Source organism: Tachypleus tridentatus, chromosome 12 (assembly GCF_004210375.1).
Source record: "Tachypleus tridentatus isolate NWPU-2018 chromosome 12, ASM421037v1, whole genome shotgun sequence".
Taxonomy (NCBI): domain Eukaryota; kingdom Metazoa; phylum Arthropoda; class Merostomata; order Xiphosura; family Limulidae; genus Tachypleus; species Tachypleus tridentatus.
The window spans coordinates 88,164,346-88,170,687 of record NC_134836.1 but is presented as its reverse complement, the minus strand read 5'-3'; positions in this window follow the sequence as shown (position 1 = coordinate 88,170,687).

The window sequence follows — 6,342 nt, the reverse complement described above, 5'->3', positions numbered from 1 at the left end:
TATCTATTTTTAAAACAAACTAAAAAATCATGTGAGCAATGCAGTAGGATTATTAAACTATTTTTTAATATCGAATTCAAAATGAAACGTTTCGGCGTATTCGAATTATCCAATAAGTATCTGCCAAATCTTCAACGAAGTAAAAATGTTTGTTTGTTTTTTGAATTTCGCGCAAAGATACTCGAAGGCTATCTGCGCTAGCCGTCCCAAATTTAGCAGTGTAAAACTAGAGGGAAGGCAGCTAATCATCACCACCCACCGCCAACTCTTGAGCTACTCTTTTACCTACGAATAGTGGGATTGACTGTCATATTATAACGCACCCACTACTGGGAGGGCGAGCATGTTTGGTAGGATCGGGATTCGAACCCGCAAATCTCGACTTACGAGTCGAACGCTTTAACACACTTCCCCATGCCGGGCCCGAAGTGAAAATAAGAAATGCTTTACATAACCGCTTGCTTCAGTAAGTTCAAACCCTACATTTATTACTTAGACTACACATTTTCATTCTTACCTTATAATACTTAAAAATTAGTCATATTTTTTTCTTTTAGAGAACATCGTACAAACCTGAAATAATGTATCAAAACCATCAGACCAAAAAAACATTAACTCCAACTTTTCTGATTTTTACTTCTAAGTAATTCGTAATCTGGCTGTTATCGAAACATATAAGAAAAATACGATATGAAGATATATTTGACTTTATTAGTCATGTCTGTCCTTATCCCCATTCTTTCTCTATATATCCTTATTATGATGATGATTTACTTAGACTCCATGTGGATTAATGGGTTGCTTTATGAATTTGGAGAAGAAATAAGGGTCAAGTTAATTTTAAGTTGACGTGAAACATTCTTATAACTTTCATGAAAGTATAACGATGTTTAATACCCCGTTCATCATGTGTCACAATAGAAATTGCTATTAACTTCACTCTCTCATAACTAGTTTAAAATATATCTTAATTTATAAGATATGATCAGGTAACGTTTCCAAATGTTTGTGTAGGTATTCTGCACACAGTAGTGACACCTTAGTAAAGTGAATCTTAGTTAAAGCTACATTCGGCAATGGCTAATACATAGAATCTTGTACCAGTTCGATCATGTACCTTTGTCCAGTCACTTGAGCAGCGTAAGCCCATCTTCAGGGGTCCACAGATGAAGTTGGATGAACTATGTCATTTGAAATATCAAATGATGTGGGTAATGTATAGATTATGGGATACCACACTAAAAGCCCTTTGTATGACTTGAAACGGTGATAAAATGTTTATCATTTGTCCTATCCTTGTCTTATTTTTTCTGTTAATGTTGTGTGGACATCTTTGAACTATCCGTTTATCCAAGAACCATTTGAAGTCACAATGAGAAATAGAAACACGTCTGTTGGTAATAAACTTAAACATACTTGCAAATATATATTTGTTTCACTTGTTCACTTTTATTTTCATATTTTACTCTAATTACAAGTGTTCAATTTATCCTCTATATACGATTTCCCAAATTTGGTCTATTGTGTAAACTTGTCTATTTGTTGTTAATAGTGTATTTGAAAACGACATAATAATTAAAAGTAATATTTTAAAGCTATAACCACAGAAATTGTTTGTTTTGAACATTTTTTAAATCAATTCTGTGGTACAATAAAGTTTGTAAATAATGAATCAGGAAGAATACTTACAGGACAGAAGAGAAAATTAGTGAGGATTTGATACAAGGATGTGGCAAAGACTAGTTAAAACAATCTCTTAGGCCTAAATATTATGCTAGCAATTGTGGTAACAATGTTTACACTCACAATGTTTATCTAGTTGTCTAATCTAGATGGTCAGGATGCAGTGTTTAATTGCTATTTTCCATGGTCTTTAGTGCATGGTATTATATATTATCCTGGTCAATATGGAATTTCAAGCACTTGTGCACAAACCAAAACATCACAAGTAAGTTTGAGTCGCCTTTCTCCAAAACGAATCATAAGATCCATGCAATAAATAAATTCTGACATGTTATTTATTATAATTTCCTCAAGTGGAGCAGATGGTATCTGATTACGATCCAGGACAATTATGAGTTCGGCAAGACTCTTCCAGGCTGACAAAGCATACTTGTGATTCTCCAAATATATGTTCACTGTCTAAGGAGACTGTGATAAGTAATACAAAAATTTCATTGAACATGTTCCAACATTACGATGGCAATTCTACACGAGGGCTATCTGCGCTAGCCGTCTCTAATTTGGCAGCGTAAAACTAGAAGGTAGACAGCTAGTCATCACCAACCACCACCAAACTTTGGGTTACTCTTTTACCAAAGAATAGTGGGATTGATCGTAACATTATAACGCCCCCACGGTTGAAAGGGCGAGCATGTTTGATGTGACGGGGATTCGAACCCGCGACCCCTCAGATTACGACTCGAGTACCTTAACCATCTGGCCGTGCCGGGCCCGTAAAATAGGAGCAGTTAATATGGCAGATGAGTTAGTAGAAAATGGTTGTAGTCTTTACTTTCCAAGAATTTGCGGTGATAGGTGATGACCAGCTGCTTTCACTTTTAAATTAGGAACGGCCACGCAGGTAGCTCTTGTGTAGTTTCACGTGAATTTTGAAACAAACCAAACCAATTGTTCGTAAATCGGATCCACTCTGCAGTTTGTGGTGCTGCAAGATTGTATCTGATAATCTTCTTGAGGAACATGAAGAAAGGTTTATTCTAATACATAATGAGAGATGGAAATAAAACTTTATAATTCTGTATGTAATTATGGTAGATGTTTGTTTACTTATTTTTGTATCTATCTGATATACCGCGTTTTTCACAGCCTCCTGACACTGTAGAACTAAATGGTTAAACATAATTGTTTGGGTCGATTACTTTCTTATGACTGTGAACGTAATTGTATTTCCTGTCGTCGAACATCAGTTATATCGGAACTGTATTTTGCATTTTACAACAACAAATATAATGTATATTACAGTAGTTTGTATATTTCTGCTTATTTCTTTCCATTTTTTAAATTTACTTGATGTACAATTGGCTCTGTTCATCCGCCTATATCGAAAACATGTTTTAAGCTCTAACATTCTTCACTGAGCAAACATGTATACCTATTTATTATTCACTTTCGTTTAAGGGCAACGTTATTCACTAAACGAAGTTTGAATATTCTTGTAGAGAAAACTATGTTTAATTTTTAAGTTGTCAGTGCCTTAAAGTTTTGAATATTCTTCTCAACCAAAAAATAGTTTCAAATTTAACTTTATGAAAATTACTTGGAAATATTCACCATGTCAATACAGAAAGGGATAAAAGGAAAGTTAAATGTAGCTTACATAAGACCGCCTTCAGGCATACACAAACACTTTGCGGTGAATGCTCACTTTGAAGAAAAGGTTCTGTCGCACTTCGTAACAAAAAGAGGGGTAGACTTAAACTGGAAATTCTAAGTGTGTGTGTATTTTCTTATAGCAAATACAAATGGGGCTATCTACTGAGTCCACCGATGGGAATCGAACCGCTGCTTTCAGCTTTGTAAATCCGTAAACTCACCGTTGTACTAGCGGGGGATAAAGTCTAACTTCGTATTAATTCAGAAAAATATTCAATAATTCCCGATAGACAACTAATGAGTGTGTGTCTGTTTTCTTATATCAAAGCCACATCGAGCTGTCTGCAGAGCCCACCGAGAACAACTAACGAAGAAGAATTATGCAGAATGACAGTTCAATAGGCGAAAAAAAAAGTTAATTTTTTTTTAATTTTACGGAAAGCTACTCGAGGGCTATCTGCGCCAGTCGTCCCTAAATTTGCAGTGTAAGACTAGAGGGAAGGCAGCTAGCCACCACCAACTCTTGGGCTACTCTTTTACCAACGAATAATGGGATTGACCGTAACATTATAACGCACCCACGGCTGAAAGGGCGAGCATGTTTGGTACGACCGGGATTCGAACCCGCGACCCACGGATTACGAGTCGAACGCCTTAACACTCTTGGCCATGCCGGGCCGAAAGTTAAATGGTAATCAGTATATATTTTTGGTGAAACTGGTGTTAAGGCTGGGCTATACATAAAACTACACCATTCTTAACATTTATTAAGTTTTAAAGTAAAATAAACTAATAAGTTTTTTTTAAGACATGAAGTAAGAAATTACTGTTGGCCCATATCCACACTGGAACATAAAACAGGGAGGCATGAGGAAGCGATAGCTCCGCCTGTATTTTGATATAGGAGTGACATAGATTATACTAATATAGGGAGAATTCAGTTGGGAACTCCCTGGTAGCTCAGCGGCAATTCTTAGGGCTTGTAACGCAAACGTTTGAGTTTCGATACTCGCGGCTGACAAGCATAGGAAGAATCTAGAGTAGCAATGTGTGTAACAACAAACAAACCTACTGGATACTAAAATAATAGTAACAACAAAATTTCTTATTAGATATTCTAGATTTTCATTTTTGAAAGAAAACTGAATGGACAAAATATATAAGTGTTTCTTACAGTACCACTGGATAACAATATCCTTCATGTGTAGTGCCAGTTGACAGTTTTAGGCACCCTCATGTAAACAAGTTATTACGTCATTCGCTATTTATAATATCAATTGAATGATGGTGTGTCAGTTTCTAAATTATATATTAATAAAAAATATCGACAAAACTACCACATATACGAGATACTTAGAATATGTTGATACATTAATTAAGGCGTGGATTTTGCTTTAACTTATATAAGGCTTAATGATAAGGTAATTTGTTAAACAAATTCTCTGTAGATGGTGCTACAAACATGACGCGTTTATCCGAACTTGAAAAATTGATACGCAAGATTCAAAATATAGCTATGACGAAAACGCTTCTTTTTGGTTTAAAGTTATTTTATTTTTGAATCGCAAATATAGTTTAATAATACAGAATTAATTCACACAACACTATAAGCATGATACTGAATACTATTGCACCTCAGAATTTGTTTCCTTATTTTTGAATGTCGCGCAAACCTAGCAAAGAGTGATCCGCGTTATCCATTCCTATTTTTGAAGTGATAAACAAACTCAAGTGAAAGCAGCTAGATAATCTTACACACTGCCACGTCTTTCACTACTCTTTAGCAAAGGTAAACGTGATTGATCATTGCATCATAACGCCTCCCGATCACGTTCGGAAAGGGGATTCAAACTCGCTATAAAGGTCTCGAACCCGAGGCACAATGAATCATAATAAGTATACACGTCGCATATCTATATTTCACTTTGTTTCGATTTAAGCAAACTTACACACTTCTTTTAATATTGTGTAATTCTATTTACACACTTCTTTTAATAGTGTGTAATTCTATTTAAGCTCTTTGTCTCATACATATTTTTGTAAGTGAACGTTAATAAATATATCTTTCTATCTTTACAAATTTATCGTGAAATTGTCACATTTACTGGCAAACATTGTTAACAAAGAAAGCAAGAAAAGCACCCAAACTGCTTATTCTATTATATCCTTGTTCTATCATGTACTGTATAGCACAAATCCATAACACGTTATCATTAAAGATTAGATAATTTGTGCCTTGATATTATTTAACGATAGAAACATACACTGGTTATTTACTTTATCTTGTTGTTATCAATAAAAATGAGATGTAAGCTGCTGTTGCGATCTATATACTTATACCTTTATCTCTATAGTACAACGGTAGTTACCTGAATACTGGTATAATTCTTTATATTCTCTTTTAATATATAATGTGTAGAACTGAGAAGTATTTCTGTGTGTTCTTCCTTATTCAGTTGGCAAAATTATCGATTGTCATTGTGCTTAAAAAGAGATAGGATCCAACTGCGTAGTCTGACTTATTGTCTGTACAATAATAATAGGGATTTTCAGTGAAGGTGTGTGTAACTTTAAGAATATTTTAAAATATGTTTCCACATTAAAATATTGCAAATAATTCGTATTCTATTATTCTGAATAACTGTTATTAAAGTACCCAAAACAACAACAAACAAACATGAAAACTGCAGCTTAACCGTAGTGCAAATAAACTCAAAATTTGGTCGGAATGGATGACTTATGACATCTTCTAATATTTTCTTTTTATTATTATTACTGTGTTTGTTTCAATAGGAACGAAACGCGTGCATGTGAAAGGTTTTCTTCTTACTCTGCGTATCTACGAATTATTTCAACGATGAGATTGGCTGTATTTGTCTTTTCTGGGAAATCACCACTTAAGACAAAATCTGGCCGCTACTTTGATTTTTTTAGGCAATATTAACCTCAGGATCTACCGATCACCAATTAATGCACGACCACTAAGGAATTAACCCACTAGCAAAT